Source organism: Musa acuminata, chromosome BXJ3-4 (assembly GCF_036884655.1).
Source record: "Musa acuminata AAA Group cultivar baxijiao chromosome BXJ3-4, Cavendish_Baxijiao_AAA, whole genome shotgun sequence".
In the NCBI taxonomy this organism is placed as follows: domain Eukaryota; kingdom Viridiplantae; phylum Streptophyta; class Magnoliopsida; order Zingiberales; family Musaceae; genus Musa; species Musa acuminata.
In genome coordinates, this window is record NC_088352.1 from 33326392 (window position 1) to 33350360 (window position 23969).

Below are 23969 nucleotides of genomic sequence, written 5' to 3' on the forward strand. Positions count from 1 at the left end.
AATCGGTTCCTATATTTTTTTTTTAAATTGTTTTTTTATAAACAAAAAAATTGGTGTTCTTAGTTGGAGGATTAAACAAAATCTTGTCTGAATTTAACATTTTTTCCTTTTTCCGGTGAGAGAAAGTGGATGGAATTTGTCGAGAGTGATGTCTATTTTTGAGGTTCTTTTTTGGAATCCTTTGCGTCTTTTTTTTCCTTTTACAAAGGAACCTTCTTTTTGGTTGATTTTTTTTATGTTGGTTCCATTTGTTCATTGCATATCATTGAGGTCTAAGTAGATCTGTTGGTAGATTAAAAAAGAAATTAACCGGAGAAAATAAATAGACAGATACAATCCTAATGGGTGAGATAAGCTGTATTCTCTTATTTGTATCTATAGTTACTTGGGCAAAATGATGAAGCAGTAGGGGACCGCGGCGACTCTCGGCCCACGCCCATCTTGTTAGCTCTATTTCCTTGACCTGCTTAATAGCATTGTATAGTTCAATCAGACCAAATCGATTTGGTCATCTAATGTGGCTAAAAGCAATGAAAGCAATATCTAGACGAAGCAATCCCACCCAACTCAAAACCCATTATTTATATCAGTTAGATCTGAATCGAGCTGTCTATGCTGAAGTTTGTGGGTGCCAAGTCCTCTCTTGTATCAAGCAAAAAACGAAGATAGTGTCCAAAGACCATTTAATTTACAACGATGCTACCTAAAAATGCACCAACCATCACTTGGGAAATATGCCCCACATCAATTCCTCTTTGGTATGATACATACTTGAAGCTGTTTACGAAAAGGATGCTACCTAAATAATCAAAAGAGCTGTTTACGAAAAGGATCAGCCAGAGAGTGATGACCCCTCCGGATGCTGTTGTTAGAGGAGTTGAAGCCCCTCTTGACCAGAAGAGAAGATGCACCTCCCTATCGACATTTCTAGGAATATGAACAGCCTCAACAACTTTAGTGAACGAACTAAAAATATCCGGAAAACAAGGAGTGAAGGTACCAAGTCTATTTAAAGCAAAATTTGTTGGAGCCCCTGATCATGAGCTTTTTACGTCCTTCGATTATTGCATAGCTTTTAGCATGAAGAGGGATAGAGGCGTAGCAGGTCGGGGCACCTTCTGCAAGCCGTTTAACCAAAACCTGCACGCACAATCCAGATCAGAATTAACTGAGCCATATAGGTTATAGTTAGACAGTTGATTATTGGCTAGATGATTTAGGGCATACAGGTTTTGGATGGGAGGATGAGTCTCCTCATATTTTGTTCCGTATCGGATGAGGTCATCGATGGATATGTAACCACATTTCTCCATATGGTGAGCACCCTAGCCTGGTGGTTGTGAAAGCATGAATCATTTTGGTTTGGCCAAGGATGGCATAATGAGTTTGCAATGATGTCTCTTTAGTAGAGTAGGGTCAATGAAAGGGGAAGAGGAGGTTTGGAAAAGCCAGAGCCGAGATGCCAACTATCAAAGTTGGGGAAATCAACTATGAGATGGTTTCCAATAGTATTCCAAAGTTCAAGAGCAAGATCACATTCAAAGAAGATATGATCAGCTGAATCTTACTAGAAAAACTTGATTATATTGTAAACCTATACTGTTCCTATCTCTAGTCATCTATCCTATAATGGCATAGCTACTTTTTGATAGAATATTCCAACATATCCTTAAAGAGAAAAATAACATCATATTGACAAATTAGAACAATGGTATTGTGATCAACATATATGTAAAATTGAACCAGTAACTAACAAGAGATGAATGTTCTTCCCAGATACAAGAGTTACCTTTGTAAGAATAGGTCACTAATAACTATAGGAAATACCAAAAAAGATATGAATCAACAGCAAAAGCAATAAAATGTAACAACATACCACATGGACAGACTTCAACTGAAAATTTCTCATTTTAATCCTTCCATTCTGCTTTGTAATTCAGAAATCCGGTTTTCCTGTCAAATCACAAAGTAAGCACCTTTAACAGAAGACATTTCAATCCCTATAGAGGGAATTTAATCATGTTGGCCATATGCACGAAGAAGTAAATGAGGATGACATATATGAAACCTAAAATGAGGATGATGATAACAATAAAGAATCTCAATAACTATAAAAGCAATAACGACAAAGTCTGAAAATAATTGCATCTGTTAATTTCACTATTCTTCATCCCTTGTCATTACACCTTGAACATAAGGTAATTGTTCTTTTCTTAAATGGAAACAAAATTGCCTTTGCCAGAATTGCCCAAATCATATTTTCCCTTAAAAATTAACATTGATTGGAGCTACTTCCAACTTAACAATTGTGCAATCATTTATCATCAAATCTCTTCTAATGCAATAACCCCATCCAACTCGAGCATCCTCATCTCAGATAACAAGGATTATCAATATATTTCTAACTTGTAAAAACTTCATAAAATAACAATATTAAGTAAATTAAGAACCAGTTACTATTACAGTACAACAAAACCTTAACATAGGTTACTTAAAGCATCCTTTTTAATCCAACAAACTTGTAATATTATACCTCGGTGCATGAAGTCAATTCCCCTTTGGAATTGACCTGTTCTGATTTCTAGGAGTCCTCTAATCCTATCTCAGCTAAAAAATTATTTTGTTGTCCACCTATATTAGGATCAACCAATCCATCAAAACCATGATTCTAAGTGATGGACTGGCACAGGCTACAACCATCCTCTCCCAGAAATACCTATTTCGCAAATAAACGAGGTAATTAACATGACTAAGGCCCTACTTCAATTTATCTAAACAGTGATAAGAGAACAATGGAGTCCATGAGTCCAGGTACTCTACATGGTAGAGAAAACCTACCAAATTAATTTAACTGCACTACTGATATTTCTTCAGTTATGCATGTTGGTTCACCCTTTTGTTGCATCTGCTCCTATAGCTAGTCTATTCCTCTGTCCTCTTCTGCTATCTATTGTTGTCAGTGTTACTCATCCCCCTTTTCCTACTTCTGTATCAACTACCACTCTCATTCTATTCTTCTATGGCTTTATGCTCCCTGTCCATTTGCTACAATTACTCTTGTTGTATCCTCATCTTTTGATTTTTTTTTTTTCTCTCCCTGTCCATTTGTATGATGGGTTATATGTATGTCAGTCACTAGGAGAGAGAGTACAACAACAGCAAATTCAGAGACAAGTGCTACTCAACAAATCACTATAATTTCTTTGAACTTGCAGTGTAGGAAAACAGCTTGCACATAAAATAACTAACTATGATCTATCGATTTAAGATGCCAACTGAGAGATATCAATCGAAATTGCTCAAGAAGTACGAGAAGAAAGATATAATAACAACCTGCTCAAGAACCTTGGAAGAACTCTCTTCCACAAGCCTAGACAAATTCTCTAACTTAAGCACCATCTTTCCATACAAATCTTCCAATTCTGAGGCGTACTCGGTGACTGCAGGACCAACTAACTTCCCTAATCTGTTCAAGCCGAACCCCTCCGCTGGCAAATCCAACAAATGCTGCTGCTCCGTTGCCAACTGCCGGAGATGGTTCAAGCTCTTCCCCTCTCCTCTCTTGTTCCCCAACTCACGCTCCCCCTCCTCAAACCCCCCCCAACTGGGACTGTATCCATGGGAACGCCGTCACTGACGAGAAGGAGCCGTACCGTGCCGTAAAAGCTGGCCCCACGTTGACGATATGCAGGGACTTCGGTTCAAGAACGCCGCCGCCGGCCCTCGGGCAGAGAATGAAGGCCTTGTACTCGTGGGTATGGACGGCCTGGTTTCCGGTAGTGGAGGAGGACAGGAGGAGAAATATGGAAGGCCGAAGAGGAAGATCGGGGGATTCCGACGACCAATCGGGCGGAGCGTCATCGGAGACATCGAGGAGATCTAGGGTTCGAAAGAGGGAGTGGGAGATGGCGCGGTCCCGTATGGAGGGGCGGAGGGGAGATCGGCGTCGGCCGGAGAACCATCCAAGGAGGGAGGCGGCGGGACGGCCGGAGGAGGCGGCCGCGTGGCGAAGGGAGAGGAGGTTGAGGCGGCCGAGGGCATCGTTGAATGAGGCGGGAGAGGCGAGGAACAGGTGACCAGTCACGGTGGCGCCAATGGGCGAGTTGGAGGAGGCGGCGGAAGCGGCCGAGGAGGAGGGGGAGCCGTGGCCGTGGGCGTCTCAATTTATATATTTAAAAAAATATATTAAAATTCTTTTATTTATATAAGTGAAACATTTAATTCTGTTTTTCTTCGCACTTAACGGAAGTTTTTACCTATGTTGTCATGTATGATTTCTGACGATAAAATGAAAATAAAATAATAATTTTATAGTCTCATTAAAATATTAATTTTAGTATCCTCATCATCCCCGTCTTGGTCGATGTTGGCCTTGTCGTCCGCCCTAGCCTCATACCTAGATTTTATTGCTAATTTTAGTGAAAAAAATATTACTGATTTCACTAAGATCTTTCTCGTTGTTCTCTCTTCTCCTATCTACGTCATTTAGGTTTTCTTGTCATTAATTGATGCAAGTGTCGTGATACATCCAACACATCTCACATTCGAGCATCCAAAATGAACCATAGATCTCTTCTTAGGCCATCATCCTCTCCAAGTTCCACCATAGTTCAATCCCATGGATAGAGAAGCCCCGGTCACGAGGCATAGGGAGAAGAGTAAGACGAGGAAGTTTGAGAAGACCATGAGATATGTCTCGAGAAAGGCAAATGCTAAAACCAAGCCTCGGATAAAAGGTCGTTTTGCAAAGAAATCGAATGCAGAGCTTGAAGTGGAAGAACTCTTATTGTTAATTTCGGGTTCAAACAAGATGCAATCTTTGATCATTTATGTGATGATAATTTTTGTGGCTCGATGGGAACAAAAGCTCCTCAAGAAGATCCAATGGAACAGGAAGGAAAGAGGGGTGACAAAAGGCAAAGGAAAGTGTAGCATTTCTACGACCATAGATTTATGATGAAAATATTATTGATTTGCTCTTCTCCTCTCCTCCCGTATCAAATCGTAATCATTGTCACACATTGTCATTGGGTAAGTTCTCGGAGGGTTAGTAAAGATAGAGGGCAAGAAGTCGAGAAGGAAAGCGAGAAGGGTAAATAGCAATTGTGAAATTAATATTTCAGCAAGATTGTGAATTATTGTTTTAGTGTCAGAAACTACATGTGACTGCAAATGCAGTAAGTACAGGGTTAACTTTCGTCAATAGAATCGACCGACGATGTGAGGAAAATTTGAATTAAATATTTTACTTACATAAATACAAGGATCCTAATTTAATCTTTTTAAAGTATAGATATCAAAATGCTAATTAAGGCTAACTATAGAGAATAATATATAATTAGCTCAAAAACAAGTAAACTATATTTAAATTATATTAACGCCGACTCCTTTCTATGCATTTGGTTGCAAATCATAAAAAAAATTGCTTCTTTTATATAAAAAAATCCTTCACCTATGATATGGCTTATTTGATAAGGTTTTTTTCTTCTTGAAAGGGTGTGAGAGTTCATATATATTTTTAAATTTTTAGAAAGAACTAATTTGCAAGACTATTTTATCACTACACTCACCTTCCCCCGACCCTCCCCATTCTCATTGTCCAAAGACCCTTAGATCTATTAGATAGTGTTGGATCTTGCAATCTTTTAGCAAGCACTAGATCTTGTCCTTCACACTACTAAATAACAAGATAAGACATATATTGGGTTTGTTGGGAAACCTTGGAGAGCATCACATGGGCAGCGGAAAATAAATAAAAACTAATTTCCCAAAACAATCTTATTGAATCATTGTGTAAAGATCGAAAGCGTAACACTCATGAAACCAAAAAACTACAAAAAGTGGTTGAGACGTTCTCACCTAAGAGAACTCGTATATCCCCTAAGATCACATATCATAATCCGTGGATGAAGGAGCTCTCACAAACTCCTCTCTAGTAGTGATTTACACAATGGACGCAGCGACGACGCACCTCCTCGTGCAACAAGTTATTTCCTCATGATCGCATACCACCATGCAACAGCACACAAGGAGGGATCGGTCCCTCTTATTGTCCTCTGACACCAAAGAGGGGGCGGGCAATCGGTTGGAGGAAGAAGGGGGGAGGAGATGAGGAGGTTGGCGGTATTAAAAGTCTAGCATATAACCCTTTTAGTCTCAACTCCTATTTATAAAAAGCCTCCTTTAACTAACCCTAATTGATCCTTTTTTATTGGGTATTGTATCTCCATCCAATTACCCATAGTTTAATGGATATTGAATCCTCATCCAATAACCATTCTAAGCTCTATTGGGTCTCTCCCAAGAATCCATTAAAACATGAGCTTATCGGATATCTCATATCGTATCCTCTATTCGTCGCATTGTCCATCATATGTGTGTGACCTTCTAGTTCCAATATCGAGCTGACCATGAGTTATGCCTATTAGAACTCCTTCTGACTCAATGAATTATTATCCCTATAATAAATCACTCAACTCATCCACTGTGGACATACTAAGCCACTATGCCATAGTCCCCAGATGGTATAAGGAAATATACTCTATTAGACCTATCTGCCCTCAGTTACCATGTATCTATAATCCATCATCCATCTAATATCTCAAAAATCATATATTGGGCATAGTGCTATCAGGTTCATATTATAGGGAAATCTAGAGGCGACATCACATGCATAGTGAAAGAACAAAAAACAAAATCCCCAAATTTTCTAAAGATATGTTCGTCGTCGTGCGAAGATTGGTGTGTAAAATCCGTAAAACTAAAAAACACAGGTGAGATAGTTGTGTTACCTAGGGAGATCGTATATCATGGAATCCCTGCAGATATTTAGGAGATGAGGAAGGAAGTCAAGCGCCCTCCTCTCTAGCGGTGATCCACAGAACAAGGCTACGACGATGCTCCTCAAATCTCCAAGCCTGCTATTTGAGGAGGAGAAGGGGATAGGAGAATAGGAGGTGGCAACTAAGAGATGCTCTAACTTAGGAGCCTTTGGTTTCCTCCTATTTATAGAGGTCCCCTATCAACTTAACCCTAATGAATCATACCCTATTGGGTATTGGATCTTCATCCAACTATCCAAACATCTTAGATTAGTGGATCCCTATCCAATAATCTCTCATCGACTCTGATTAGATCTCATCAATAAGATCCAATAATTCATGGGCTTATTGAATATCTAATAAGATAGGGGCTCCGACGGATATCTCATATCCGAACCTCTACTCGTCGCAACGCCAACCATATGTGTGTAACCCTCTAGGCCCAATATTGAGTTTGTGATAAGTCATACCTGTCAGAACTCCTTCTGGCTCAATGAATTATTCTTCATAATAATTCACTCAACTCATCGACTACAAACGTACTAGGCCACTACACCGTAGTCTTTAGATGATACAGGGGAATCCAATCTATTGGACATGTCTTTATTCAGTTATCGTGTATTTATGGTCCCTTATTCATCTAATATCTTAGAGACCGTATATCGGACATGGTGCTATCAGACCCATATAATTTCTACTCAAGTCTCGCTCTAATCGGATTCTCCCGAAGAACTATTTCTCTCTCAATCTGAATGACCCTAGCTAGAGATTTATCTGAATAAAAACACATGAGATATTTCTCTCACAACACCAATAGCGGATGATCCTCTATCGACACTCAATAGCCCTTGTAAGGTAGATTATCACTCCCGATGATTAGTTGTGATTGATTTGAAACATCCAAACCTATAAGTCTAGTATCAAAGAGTACAGCACTCATACAGGACATCCTTGGTGTCTCAAGTTTAAGGACCAAGTACACTATTGAGACAATGGAATTGTTGTCTAACAATTAGGTATCATTAACCATCCAACATTCTATAAGTAGATCAATCAGTAAACTCATTCTTCAATGAGCACATGCACTATATCCCTAGTGTCTCCACATGAGTAGCTATTAGACCAACTGTCTCCATCATATATACGGGTATATAGCACACTAGTCTGTTTGGTTATCTCGATGTCCCTCTCGAGTAACATTTGAACAAGATTATTTAGGGTTTGTGTTTAAAGACAAATCAGTCTCATTATCGTGATCTCATCACGATCTGATTCTCATTACACAGATCCATGGACATTACAATATATATATATATATATATATATAAAACAAGTAATATAAAGTGATAAAATGCTAAATAATAATAATAATAAGCAAAAAACCTATGTGTTAAGTCACATGTGCCATCACTCACGTGATTGGCTTGTAGGACACCTATGACTAGCAATCTCCCACTTGACCTAAAGTCAATCACCTATGTGTTTGATCCACATTAGACCCCTATGACGCTCAAAGATAATTTGAGACAACGACTTTGTTAGTGGATTTACGATGTTATCTTCGGATGAAACTCTTTCCACTATTATATCTTCTCGGTTCACGATCACTCTAATCAAGTAGAACCTTCTTAAAACATGCTTAGACTTCTGATGAGACTTGGGTTCCTTCGCTTGAGCAATCGCCCCGTTGTTGTCGCAATATAAGAGAATTAGCTCCTCACTACTCGGCATGACTCTCAAATCTATGATGAACTTATTCATCCAGACTCCCTCCTTAACTACCTCTGCTACAGCAATGTACTCCGCCTATGTGGTCGAGTCAGTAGTAATATCTTGCTTGGAACTCTTCCAACATATTGCTCCTCCATTCATTGTGTACACATACCCTGAATTCGACTTGCTATCATCGATATCAAACTGGAAACTTGAGTCCGTGTAGCCTTTAACCCTGAGGCTAATACCTTTATATACTAGTAAAAGATCCTTAGTCATTCTCAAGTACTTAAGGATATACTTTATTGCTTTTCAGTGCTCCAAGCCTGGATATGCCTGATACCTACTCATGACACTCAAAGCATGCGCTATATTAGGCTTGGTACATAACATGACGTACATGATAGACCATATCGTTGAAGCATAGGGTATCCTATGCATGTTCGCCCTTTCTCCAGAAGTATATGGGGACATACTCCTAGAAAGCGATATCTCATGTCTCATCGGTACGAGACCTCTTTTGAAATTTTTTATGGTAAACCTTTTGACAATGGTGTCTACATACCTGGATTGGGACAAGCTAAGCATCCTCTTGGATCTATCTCTTTATATCTGAATCTTCGAGATATAGGATGCTTCCCCTAAATCTTTCATGGAGAAGTGTCTAGATAACCAAGTCTTTACTGTGGATAACATTCCTACATTATTCTCAATGATCAGGATGTCATCTACATATAACAGCAAAAAGATAATAACACTCATACTTACCTTCCTATACACACAAGGCTCATCTTCGTTCTTAACGAAGTCATAAGATCTGATTGTCTCATCAAATCTTATGTTTCAACTTCGGGAAGCTTGCTTTAGTCCATAAATGGACCTAAACAACCTACACACCTTATCTGAGCAGTCCTTGGACACGAATCACTCAAGTTGTATCATATATATCTCCTCCTTAAGGTTGTTATTGAAGAACGTGATTTTCACATCCATCTGTCAGATCTCATAATCATAGTGTATTATAATAGCCAATAAAATTCGGATGGATTTTAGCATGACTACGGGTGAGAAAGTTTTGTCATAGTCAACAACTTACCATTGACGATACCCTTTAGCTACTAGCCTTGCTTTATAGGTCTCTACCTTTCTATCTACTCCAATCTTCTTCTTGAAAATCCACATACAACCGATGAGTACAATACTCTCGGGTGCTTCAACTAGGTTCCAAACCTTGTTGGAGTACATAGAATCCCTCTCAGAATTCATGGCTTCTTGTTACTTTTCGGAGTCTATACTTATGATAGCCTCCTCGTAGGTCTGAGTCTAAGGATCAATATCCTCAACATCTTCTCCTCTAATATATCCCACATATCTCTCAAGAGGATGAGATACTTTACCAAACTTATATAAAGTTGGAACTTATGTGCTAGGTACCTGAGTAGACTCGGGCTGTGGAGTAATGCTTAAGCTAGGTTCTCCAACCTCGCTTAACTCTATCAAGCTCCCACTATCTAAGGATACAACAATATATATTCATCATCTCATGTAAAGTGAGAAAATATAATAATAATAATAATAATAATAATAACTAAAAGAGATTGTGCAGCATATCACACGTGTCATCACTCACATGATTGGCTTGTATGGTACATATAACTAGCAATCTCCCACTTGACCTAAAGTCAATCACCCACATGTGTGATCCCCATCAGGTCCTAGTGATGCTTGAATATAATTTGAGACAATGACTTTGCTAGTGAATCTACAATATTATCTTCGGATGAAACTCTTTCCAATGCTACGTCACCATAGGCTATGATATTTCTGATCAAGTGGAACCTCCCTAGAATATGCTTGGACTTCTAATGATACCTAAGTTCCTTCGCTTTGGGCAATCGCCCCGTTATTGTCGCAATATAAGGGAATCAATTCCTCGCTACCTAGCATGACTCCCAAACCTGCAATGAACATTTTCATCCAGATTGCCTCCTTTGCTGCTTTTGCCTCAGCAATATACTCTACCTCAATGGTCGAGTCAACAGTAGTGTCTTGCTTGAAATTCTTTCAGCTTACTGCTCTTCCATTCATGGAAAACATATACCTTGAGTTTGACTTACTATCATCGACATCGGACTAGAAACTCGAGTTCGTGTAGCCCTCAATCTTGAGGTTACCTCCTCCGTATACCAATAAAAGATCCTTAGTCCTTCTTAAGTACCTAAGAATACACTTTACTGCCTTCTAGTATTCCAAATTTGGATCCGCTTGATACATGCTCGTAACACTTAGAGCATGCACTATATCAGGCCTGATACATAACATAGGATACATGATATATCTTATCACAGAGGCATAGGGTATAATATCTATGTCTGCCCTTTTATAGGAATCTTTGGGGATATACTTCTAGAAAGTGATATTTCATGTCTAATTGGTATGAGACCTCTCTTGAAATTTTATATGCCAAACTTTTTGACAATTGTGTATATGTACATGGATTGGGACAAGCTAAGCATCATCTTGTATCTATCTCTATAGATTGAAATCCCCAAAATGTATGATGCTTCCCCTACGTCTTTTATGGAAAAGTGTCTAGATAACCAAACCTTAACCATGAAGACATCATTTTTAATGATTAGGATGTCAACCATATATAACACCAAGAAGGTGATAGCGCTCCTACTTACCTTCTTGTACATACAAGGCTCATCTTCATTCTTAACGAAGTCATAAGATCTGATTGCCTCATTAAATCTTATGTTCCAACTTCGAGAAGCATGCTTTAGTCCATAGATGCACTTAAGCAATCTGCATACCTTATCTGTGTTAGGATCGAGAGCACTAAGAGGGGGGGGGGGGGGGGGGGGGGGTGAATTAGTGCAGCGGAAATCTTTCAGCGATTAAAACCGAAAGCTGCGTTCGTTCGATAAAAACAATTTCGATGTAAAAGTCGATTCTAAGATTACTTAAGATTAAGCGCAGTTTACGTCTAAACGCAGTTTGCATCTAAACACAGTTTACGTCTAAACACAGTTTGCGTCTAAACACAGTTTACGTCTAAACGCAGTTTGCGTCTAAACGCAGTTTTACGTCTAAACGTAGTTTACGTCTAAATACTGATTCTAAAGATACTGAACTTTGAGATGCGTTTTATAAATGCGCAGAAAGCAATTTGCAGTTATAAGTGGAGTCAAAACGTAAACGTAAACTGCAATGTAATAATCGTACGAAAACGCCGATTTACGTCTAAACGCAGATTCGGAAAGATCTGAACTTAGAAACTCATTCGTAAAAGCGCAGAAGGTAGTTGCTATTTAGGAGGTTTGCAGTAATGATAAAATGCTCAAAGTAAATGCAAACCGAGATTTAGAGTGGTTCGGTCAGTCTTGACCTACTCCACTTTTGGCTTCCTCCACCGACGAGGTCACCGACGTCAACTAGAGGCCTTCCTTCAATAGGCGAAGGCCAACTGCCCTTTTACAGTTTCACTCCTTTTGACGGGCTCAGGAGACAACCCTTACAGAACCTTTCTCTCCTCTCTTTATAACTCAAAACTTTGAAGAACAGAAGGAGGAGAACTTTTAGGATTTACAACAATTTTGAGCTCTTAGAATCACAGAAAAGATCAAGATTTCGGTGTAGGTCTATATCTTTTCAGTGCTGAATGGGTGGGGTATTTATAGGCCCCAACCCAGTTCAAATTTGGAGCTTAAAACGATCAAATCCCGGAATTCCGGGATCAGGCGGTTGCACCGCCTGGCAGAGCTCGAAGACTGAGCCCAGGCGGTTGCACCTCTCTGTCAGGGGCGGTTGCACCGCCTGAGTCTGGCTCGGAGACTGAGCCCCAAGCGGTGCCACCTCCTGACTGAGGCGGTTGCACCTCAGCTCGAAGACCAAGCTCAGGCGGTGCTACCTCTTTGTCAAGGGAGGTTGCACCGCCCAGTCTCGCTCGGAGACTGAGCCCAAGCGGTGCCACCTCCTGGCTGGGGCAGTTGCACCGCCCAGTCTCCCTGGGAGACTTAGCCCAGGTGGTGCTACCTCTTGGCTTGAGCGGTTACACCTCCTGGTGCAATCAGGGTCCGAATGGTTAGCTCCATTCGGCCCAATTTTAGTTTTTCAGGGGCCCAATTGCCCCAAGATTAAGCTAATGGGATCACCTCTCATTTCCAACTTAATCAACGTGCTAACTACGATTAATTCTAAGACAATTTCTGCAGCTTTGCTTCGGTGCGTCAATCGCTTCTTCCGGCGAGTTTCCAGCGAACTTCTGTCGATCATCCGATGAACCCTCGGTGATGCTCCTGCGGACTTGCGACGATCCACTTGGCGAGTTCCGACGAGCTTCGCTTGGCAAGCTTCTAGACTTCTCGGATCTGTTCCCGCAGAACCTCCGACGACTGTCCCAACTTCCGTTGAACTCTCGAACTCCCAACGTGATCATTGACTTGACTCCGGCGCAACTCCTGCTGCTTGTCTAACTTTCATCGTAGTTAATCCTGCACACTTATCTCAACATATAGATTAGACAACAAATGACAATTGACTTCATCATCAAAATCTGAGATTCAACAATCTCCCCCTTTTTTATGATGACAATCAATTGATAATGGAGTTATCCTTAACTCCCCCTGTCTATATGCCATACTTGAGATAAGACCTATTGATAAGTCAAATCATTTGAACTTATCAATACTCCCATCATGATACCCATCATGATGTATCTCTTTGAAGATGATGTCAAGGCTTGACATCCATTTTCAGTTTTTACATTTCAAGTTTGAATGATGATAATAGTAACAATTCATCATATTGTAAGATATCAACATGTGAAGCTGTGAAGTTAGATTTTGATATCATTACATGATGTACACATATCAAGCATATAAGCAAGTATTGCATTTCTTCACATGGTAAGATATCAACTCAAGGCATAATGCAGATTATAGCATCTGTTCATATATCTCTTGGTGATGCAAGCATGGCAGCATAATCATAGCATCAGATCAGTGTTTATAGCATCAATTCTAGCATCAATTTATAGTATCAATTCATATATTTCTCCCCCTTTGTCATCAACAAAAAGCATGATAGCTGTGATAGCAGGAAAACAATATAAGCAAGTTATCAAGCATATAAGGGAAGGTATGTAGATTGCTTTGTATAACCCTTTGTGCATGAAGGAGGAAGGCCATTAGTGATTCCAGCTCTTTGAGTCAAGATATGTGTTTGAAACATCTTTTTGCAAAAAATACTTTTACCCATATTTGATGGAATTCATAAGCAGGAATCATTTCATCAAATTTATTTTAGAAAAATATTTTTTATAAAAGTGTACGAGAAAATATGATTTATAGCATTTGGATAATGAGATGCATTCGGACACGATTATGCTACTGATTTTCAAATACAATCATGAAGACAAAACATTTCAACACATGTTATGTAATCAAGTGATTTGATCATTCAATAAAGTCCGAAAAATGATTTTAACTAGTTTGTCTATTTGGACACATCAACATTTCATACCAAAAAATAATACCATAAAAATCCGAGATAACCTTTCAGTTTATATTTACCACAAGGCACAAGGCATATGTTTACCACAATAGATGTTTACAACTATATCAAGGATCAAGACAAAGCACATCATGGTGAGTAACATAAGGAGTTTACAATAACAACAGATGTTCATACAAGCTCATTCATGAGGTGAAAAATTAAAGTGCCTAAACAAGGAGTCAAATTGACTATGAATTTGCTGTAGCTCAGATAGGATTTGATCTTGTCATTGTTCAAGCCGTTCTTGTCTCTATTCAAATCGGTCCATCCGAATCCCAATATCTTCGACGGATGATGTATGAGTTTGCTCAAATGGATGTGTTTCCTCAAAGGGACAGATCGGAGGAGATTGGGTACCCCTAAATACTGGTGTTTTCAGTTCTGGTTCAGGTTGAGGGGGATCAGTTCTTCTTGGCATTCTAACCCAGTTACCGTTTCTATAATAACATCTTAGTAGATTTTTGTTTATTATGCTAAATCTATCTACTTTTTTTACTTCTTCTTCCGGTGGTATTAAAATATCGTAAGCTTTCATTATTCTAGTGATTATACCACCATATGGGAGCATCATGTCTTTCTTATATAGTTCTAACATGTTTTGTTGGATAAGATAACCAAGGCAAATGTCATGTCATTTCATGATCAAATACATAGTTCCCAATTCTAATTGACTCATTTCATCATGATGGTATTGTTTAGGAAGAATTATGCTAGTCAGGATATGATGAAGTATCTTAGTGTTTAAAGGCAGTAGATGTTCACAACTTTTAGGAACAAATGCTAAGTTGGGATTGGCAAAGATTGTTCCTAAGGCTTCAACATAGGATGTTCCAATAGTTTCATCATCCCATGATCCTCTAAAGTAAAGTCCTATGATTTTCATGGGAATGCCTATCATGTCACAAATGAATCTATCAGTGATTGAGATGTGTTGTCCTAAAAGATAGGTGGACATTCTTTCTTCATCATCTATTTGTATGTTATTGTAAAACAATCTAACTAGTCTTGGATAGATGGGTTCGTTAATTTGCAAGATTGGAAGTAGATCTAGGTTTGCAAACCATTGGATAGTCTCTAAGTCTCTTAGTTCATTCAGATCTACGTATTTTCCCTTATTGACACTCCTAAGTTCGAAATAGGAAAATTTTTCAGCATGGTTTTTTTAATCAAAAAGGGTGAGATCAAAATCTTCTACTAATCTCCTCTTTCCCTTGTCCCTTGAGGATCTTCTAGATCCCATAACTACTACTGTTTAGAGGGATAATGATAAGCAAGAGTAAGTGAAAGAAAAAACAGAGTTTAAGGGGTTCTTGGAGAGTACCTTAGTGAAATCTTCAAGAGAGGAAAGGATTGTTGATGTTTTGCTCCGAAATGAGGGGTATTGGGGATGCTAAACGGGGTGAAATGAGGATGGAGGAGGCTTGGAAGAGTGGAGGAAGGAAGGGAGTGAGTTGGGGTCGGTTTCACCGCCGGCCCTAGCTCGGGTTAAAAAGGGCAGAGTTGCGGGCGATTGCACCTCTGGCTGGAGCGGTGCAACCGCTGGCAACCCGTGAGAGCTGGAGGTGCCACCGCCTGCTGGGGAGGTGCCACCTCCTGTAGGCAGTGAACACTTTGTTCTGATCAGCGTGATTTGATCTGGGAGTTTTTTGTTTTGAGAAGAGTTTTCATTCAGAGCAATTTACTTTTCTTGCGTAATTACGTATGAGTTTTTTTATTTTAAGGCAAAGACTCTTGTACGATCAAGATATATCTTTTAACGTGCATACTCCCAATGTCGTACACATGTTTGTGATAGTAAGTTGGTAACCCTTTCAAGTTCATGACATACTTAGTTTCTTCATGATACAAGGTTGAATTCGAAGATGATGAATGGATGAAATTAATAGGTTCGAAGATTAAGGGGATATGTGAATTTGGGAATCATACGTTTCTAATTCTAAAAAGTCAAATAAGGTTGTATCCAAATCGCATTTGTGATTTCATAATTTCCACTTGTTATTTAAATAGTGCAAGTTCCTTTTTGAATCGAGAAACAAGGAGCAGAATATTATTTCTTGCTCCAGCCTAAAATTTTAATATTTTTACAGGAAGGGATGATTTTTAGGTACCCATTTGCTTTTGGGTGCCTCACAAATAGATCTAAATTGTCTATCAGGTTGCATAGAATTTATCATGGTTCCTTTAGGAACCCAAATCAATTTGTTTGGACTTATTTTCTTGAATGGACAATAATGCGTCTTGTGTCCAAATTTGCAACAAAAGTTGCATTTGTTTTGATGTTGAACATGTAAGATGGAGCCTTTTATGAAGGTGGTTGGATTTTGGTGAGGACTTCTCACAAATCCAATTCTACTTCTTTTGGGAACGTGACCCTTATTTGTAAGGATCATGTTTAATGACTTGCTGTCAACCTCGAATTTCTTCAAGGTATCCTTAAGTAGCAAGTTTTCTTTTTGGAGAGTTTCTAGATCATGGCATTTTATGCATGAGCTTAAACTATCATGATGTTCAACGTTTAACTTATCGAAATTACAGATAAGACTATCATGCTCCTTTTTTAGCAATTTGTATTTTCTACTAATAGTCTTACATTCATCAAATAATTCATGGAAAGCATTTAATAATTCATCAAATGATAAATCTGCATCTATTAAATTTGATACCTCATCTCTGATGGCCATTAAGGCATAATGAGCAACTTGCTCGGTGTTGGACTCCTCTTCTTCGGACGCGCTCGAGTCATCCCATGTTGCTTGAAGCGCCTTCTTCTTTGATGTTCTCCTTTTGACTTGGGGACAATCACTCTTGTAGTGTCCCGGTTTTTTGCATTCATAGCAAATAACTTGGTCCTTCTTAGGTTCAAATTTATTTTTTGCATCATTCTTAAACTTGTTTCTTTTAAAGAATTTTTTAAATTTTCTTGTTAGAAGTGCCAAGTCATCATCACAGTCCTCATCACTTAGAGTTTTCTCTCAAGTGGCATTCTGAAGTTTTAAGTGTCATATCCTTCCTGTTCTTTGGAAGAATATCTTCTTACTCTTCATGAGCTTTACAAGTCATTTCGTAGGTCATTAATGACCCGATTAGTTCTTCAAGAGGGAAGTTGCGTAGATCTTTTGCCTCTTGAATAGCAGTGACTTTAGGATCCCAACTCTTAGGAAGGGATCTTAGTATCTTATTTACGAGCTCAAAATCCGAAAAGCTTTTTCCGAGTCCTTTTAGACCGTTGACGACATCCGTAAAACGGGTAAACATGTCGCCAATGGTTTCACTCGGTTTCATCCGGAAAAGTTCGAAAGAATGTAACAGCAGATTGATCTTTGACTCTTTCACTCTACTTGTGCCTTCGTGAGTCACTTCGAGTGTGTGCCAAATATCAAATGCGGTTTCACAAGTTGAAACACGGTTAAACTCGTTTTTATCAAGTGCACAAAATAAGACATTCATAGCCTTTGCATTAAGAGCGAAAGCCTTCTTCTCCAATTCATTCCAATCGATCATTGGAAGAGAAGACTTCGAAAATCCATTTTCGACAAGATTCCATAGTTCAAAATCCATATAAATAAGAAAGATCCTCATTCGGGTCTTCCAGTAGGTGTAGTCCATCCCACTGAACATGGGTGGACGTGTAATAGAATGCCCCTCTTGGTTTCCGGCGTATGCCATCTCTCTTGGGTTTTAATCCGTTAGAGAGTTAACCTTGCTCTGATACCAATTGTTAGGATCAAGAGCACTAAGAGAGGGGGGGTGAATTAGTGCAGCGGAAATCTTTCAGCGATTAAAACCGAAAGCTGCGTTCGTTCGATAAAAATGATTTCGATGTAAAAGCCGATTCTAAGATTACTTAAGATTAAGCGCAGTTTACGTCTAAACGCAGTTTGCGTCTAAACGCAGTTTACGTCTAAACGTAGTTTGTGTCTAAACGCAGTTTTACGTCTAAACGTAGTTTACGTCTAAATACTGATTATGAAGATATTGAACTTTGAGATGCGTTTTATAAATGCGCAAAAAGCAGTTTGCAGTTATAAGTGGAGTCAAAACGTAAACGTAAACTGCAATGTAATGATCGTACGAAAACGCCGATTTACGTCTAAACGCAGATTCGGAAAGATCTGAACTTAGAAACTCGTTCGTAAAAGCGCAGAAGGCAGTTGCTATTTAGGAGGTTTGCAGTAATGATAAAATGCTCAAAGTAAATGCAAACCGAGATTTAGAGTGGTTCGGTCAGTCTTGACCTACTCCACTTTTGGCTTCCTCCACCGACGAGGTCACCGACGTCAACTAGAGGCCTTCCTTCAATAGGCGAAGGCCAACTGCCCTTTTACAGTTTCACTCCTTTTGACGGGCTCAGGAGACAACCCTTACAGAACCTTTCTCTCCTCTCTTTACAACTCAAAACTTTGAAGAACAGAAGGAGGAGAACTTTTAGGCTTTACAACAATTTTGAGCTCTTAGAATCACAGAAAAGATCAAGATTTCGGTGTAGGTCTATATCTTTTCAGTGCTGAATGGGTGGGGTATTTATAGGCCCCAACCCAATTCAAATTTGGAGCTCAAAACGATCAAATCCCGGAATTCCGGGATCAGGCGGTTGCACCGCCTGGTAGAGCTCGAAGACTGAGCCCAGGCGGTTGCACCTCTCTGTCAGGGGCGATTGCACCACCTGAGTCTGGCTCGGAGACTGAGCCCCAGGCGGTGCCACCTCCTGACTGAGGCGGTTGCACCTCCTACCAGAGCTCGAAGACTGAGCTCAGGCGGTGCTACCTCTCTGTCAGGGGAGGTTGCACTGCCCAGTCTCACTCGGAGACTGAGCTCAGGCGGTGCCACCTCCTGGCTGGGGCGGTTGCACCGCCCAGTCTCCCTGGGAGACTTAGCCCAAGCGGTGCTACCTCCTGGCTTGGGCGGTTGCACCTCCTGGTGCAATCAGGGTCCGAATGGTTAGCTCCATTCGGCCCAATTTTGGTTTTTCAGGGGCCCAATTGCCCCAAGATTAAGCTAATGGGATCACCTCCCATTTCCAACTTAATCAACGTGCTAACTATGATTAATTCTAAGATAATTTCTGCAGCTTTGCTTCGGTGCATCAATCGTTTCTTCCGGCGAGTTTCCGGCAAACTTCCGTCGATCATCCGATGAACCCTCGGTGATGCTCTTGCGGACTTCCGGCAAACTCCTGGACTTGCGACGATCCACTTGGCGAGTTCCGACGAGCTTCTCTTGGCAAGCTTCTGGACTTCTCGGATCTGTTCTCGCAGAACCTCCGACGACTGTCCCAACTTCCGTCGAACTCTCGAACTCCCAACGTGATCATTGACTTGACTCCGGCGCAACTCCTGCTGCTTGTCTAACTTTCATCGTAGTTAATCCTGCACACTTATCTCAATACATAGATTAGACAACAAATGACAATTGACTTCATCATCAAAATCCGAGATTCAACAATCTGGACTTTTCTTGAACATGAATCCTTCAAGTTGTATCATATACACCTCCTCCTCGATATTGTCATTGAGAAACGTGATTTTCACATCCATCTACTAAATCTTATAATCAAAGTGTACTGCAATGGCCAACAGAATTTGGATAGATTTCAATATGGCCACAGGTGAGAAGGTTTCGTCATAGTCAATACATTGTCTTTGATGATACCCTTTAGCCACCAACTTTGTCTTATAGGTCTACCTGAAGATCCACCAATCTACTTCGATCTTCTTCTTGAAGATCCACTTGCAACCTATAAGTACAATACCCTCATGTGCATCAACTAGGTTCCAAACCTTGTTGGAGTATATGAAATCCATCTCAGAATTCATGGCCTCTTGTCACTTTTTGAAGTCTATACTCGTAATAGCCTCCTCGTATGTCTGAGGATCGATATCCTCAATGTCATCATATTTTATATGTTCCACATATCTGTCAAGAGTGTTAGACATTCCACCAAACCAACGCAAAGTCGAAACTTATGTGCTAAGTACCTGAACAGACTCGTCTTGCAAAATAGTGCTTGAACTAAGTTCTCCAACCTCGCTCAACTCTATCATGCTCTCATTATTTCCACCAAGAATGTGTTCTTTCTCAAGGAATACTGCCCTCTTAGCAACAAAGACCTTTTGGTCCTCGGGGTGATAGAAGTAAAACCCACAAATCTCCTTGGGGTATCCCACGAATTTGCATCGTTTCATTCTTAATTCCAACTTGTCGGGTTTGTGTCTCCTAACGTGAGCAGGGCAACCCCAAATATTAACAACCTTAAGATCAAGTTCCTTTCTTTTTCATATCTTATATGGTGTAGACACTACTACTTTAGATGAAACTCTATTCAGAAAGCAAGTTGCAAATTCTAGAGAGTAGCCCAAGAAAGAGACGGGTAGGTCGACGAAACTCGTCATGGACGACACCATGTCCAACAGTGTGCGGTTCCTTCTTTATAATACACTATTTAGCTGAGGTGTATAAAGAAGAGTCTATTGGAATAGAATTTCATGGTTTTTGAGGAATTTGGTGAACTTTGTACTCAAGTACTCTCCTCCTTGATCTAATCGAAGAGTCTTGATACTTTTTCCAATCTGGTAATCTATCTCATTCTTGTATTCCCTAAATTTCTCGGAGGCTTCGGAGTTATACTTCATCAAGTACACATGTCCATACCTAGAGAAATTATCAGTAAATATAATAAAGTATAAATAACCATTTATAGCCTTAGTTGACATAGAACCACATACATCAGTATGTATGAGTCTTAACAACTCAGTAGTTCTCTCTCTAGTTCCACTAAATGGTAAGTTGATCAATTTCCCTTAAAAGCAAGACTCATAGGTTGCATATGATTCATAATCGAATATATCTAAGTATTCATCCTTTAGCAACCTTTGAATTCTTCCCTTGTTGATATAACCTAGCCTACAGTACCACAAGTATGCATCATTCACCTCATCTCAGTTCCTCTTAGACACACCAATATTCATAACATACGGAACAACATCTAACACAAATAAATTATTATTTAATGTTCCTCTATTGATGATATAATTTAAAATCAGTGAACAAACATTATTCTCAAAAACTAATTTATATCCATTATTTGTCAAATAAGAAATAAAATTAATATTTTTAAGGATCAAAGGGACGAAATAGCATGTATCTAATGCAAGAATAACTCTACTAAGCAATTATAGGATAACCTCGTCAATGGAAATAGTAGCAACTTTTACATCATTCCCCATCCTGAGGTCCACCTCGACTCTCGCCAATCTTCTAGCCCTTGTCAGAACCTATAACAAATTACAGATATGAGATGCAATGCCAGTATCCAATACTCGTGCATTATCATAACTTTCTAACAAATGAAGATCGATCATGAATGTACTTGAAGCTTCTCTAAGCTTCTGTTGCGCCTTTTCTATAAGGTACTCCTTGTAGTTCCTCTTCTAGTGCTTGTATTTACCGTAGTGGAAGCACTGCCCTTTGTCCTTTGCTAGGCCTTTTTTAGCAACCTTTGTCTTTCTCGGCCTGCCCTTGCCCTTACCCTTCTTAAGAGACTTCTCTACTTTCCTTTTCTTTTTGTTCTCACCAACATAGAGAACTGACTTCTCTTTCTTGATGGTGCCCTCAACCTCCTTCAACATATTAAGAGCTTAGAGAGAATCACCTCTATTCATGTTAAAATTCATTATGAACTATGAAAAAAAAAATCTGGGAGGGACTGAAGTATAAAATCCACACACAGATTATCCTCTAGAACCATTCATAGACTCGTAATCTTCTCTATCTACTTAATCATCTTTAAGACATGATTCTGAATCGATGTCACCTTAATCATCCTTGCGCGGAAGAGACTCTTGGATATCTCATATCGCTGAGTCTTTCCCTATTCCTCAAATAATTTGTGGAGATGGAGGATGGATTTGACATCCATCTTTTCATGCTGCCTCTATAATTCGGGAGTCATAGAGCCCAATATGTAACACTAAGCAACAGTGGAATCATCTATATACTTTATGTAGCGAGCAATCTCATCCTCGCTTGCCCCTTCCGTAGGCACGAGCACAACTGTGTCAAGGGCATATGTGAATTTCTCCGCCATAAGAATAATTCTCAAAGTTGCGGAGCTAATCCGTATAGTTTGGACCAGTGAGATAGTTAACATCTTGTATGCCACGTAAGGGATTTGCAAGCGACATTTTTGAAAAGTAAAGATGTAACAGAAAATAAATTACATACAGATTTTAGATTTTATGAAAAAATAATTAAGATATAGAATTTTATCTTAATCTACTCTCACTACTTACTCGCGAAACACATGACACCCTTTGGCATGTGAATTGAAAATCTTCGACAAATTTCTAGTATGGATCAGGATCTAATTGATGTCATAGTATGACCTCGAGGAACTTGACCAATCACACTTAAGCTCAAAAGGTAGGCAACTCTTGTCAATCATAACTCCTTATGATTCTCGTCCTATTCGGCTTCCAAATGTCATGGCCTCTTTTGGGAAACCAGTTTTGTTTTTTATTTTTTGCATATTCTAGTCCGTGAACGAAGGAGCTCTCGCAAACTCCTCTATAGTGGTGATCCACATGATGGACGCAGTGATGACGTACCTCATCACGCAGTATGTTCTTTCCTCGTGATCACGCACTACCATGTAGCATCACACGAGGACGGATCAGTCCCTCTTGTTGTCCTCTCACACTAGAGAAGGGGCAATTGATTGGAGGAAGAAGGGGGGAGGAGATGAGGAGGTTGGCGACAATAGGAGTCTAGCTTATGATCCTTTTAATTCCAACTCCTATTTATAGAGAGCCTCCTTTGACTAACCATAATGGATCCTTCTTATTGAGTATTGGATCTTCATCCAATTACCCATGATTTAATGGGTATTCAATCCTCATTTAATAACTATTATAAGCTCTATTAGGTCTCTCCCAAGAATCCATTAAAACATGGGCTTATCAGATATCATATCTGATCCTCTGTTTGTCGTGTTATCCACCATATGTGTGTGACCCTCTAGGTCCAATACCGAGTTGGCCATGAGTTGCAATTGTTATAACTCCTTTTGACTCCAAACTCTTTCTAACTCAATGAATTATTAACCTCATAATAATTCACTTAACTCATCGACTATGGACGTATTAGGCCATTACGCCATAGTCCCCAAACAATACAAGAGGATCTAATCTATTTGACCTATCTACCCTTTGTTACTATGTATTTATAGTATCTCATCCATCTAATATCCTAGAGATCGTATACCGGGCATGATGTTGTCAAGCATATACGAAATTTATGTAAGCCTCACTCTAATTGAATTCTCTAAAAAAACTCCTCTCTCAATCTGAATCAAATGCTTATCGGATTCATCATGATCCGATTGACCCTAGCTAAGGATGTGCTTGAGTGAAAACACATGAGATATTCCTCTTATGATACCAAGAGTGGATGATCATTTGTTAACACCCAATTGATTTCATAAAGTTGGCTGTCATTCCTAATGACTATCTGTACTAGATCCGGAACTTTCAAACCTATAAATTTGGTATCAAAGAATAGAATACTCAAATAAGACATGCTTGGTATCTCAAGTTTAAGAACCAAATACAAAACTGAGACTACGAAATCGCTGTCTAACGATGAGGTATCATTAATCATCTAGCATTCCATAAGCGGATCATTCAGAAAACTCATTCTTCAATGAGCACTTGCATTATATCCCTAGTGTCTCAACACAAACAACTATGAGATCAACTGCCTCCATCATATGGACAGATATATAACACACCGACCTATCCGGTTATCTCGATGTCCCTCTCGAGTAACCTATGACCGAGAATATTTAGCAATCTATGTTATATAAAATGAGAAAATGTCATA

General features: G+C 39.4%; 1 pseudogene; it reads right to left on the reverse strand.

Annotated features, from left to right (window-relative positions):
* Positions 1-804: 804 nt before the first annotated feature.
* LOC135636396 (uncharacterized) lies at positions 805-20275 on the reverse strand (annotated as a pseudogene).
* Between the last annotated feature and the right edge of the window lie 3694 nt (positions 20276-23969).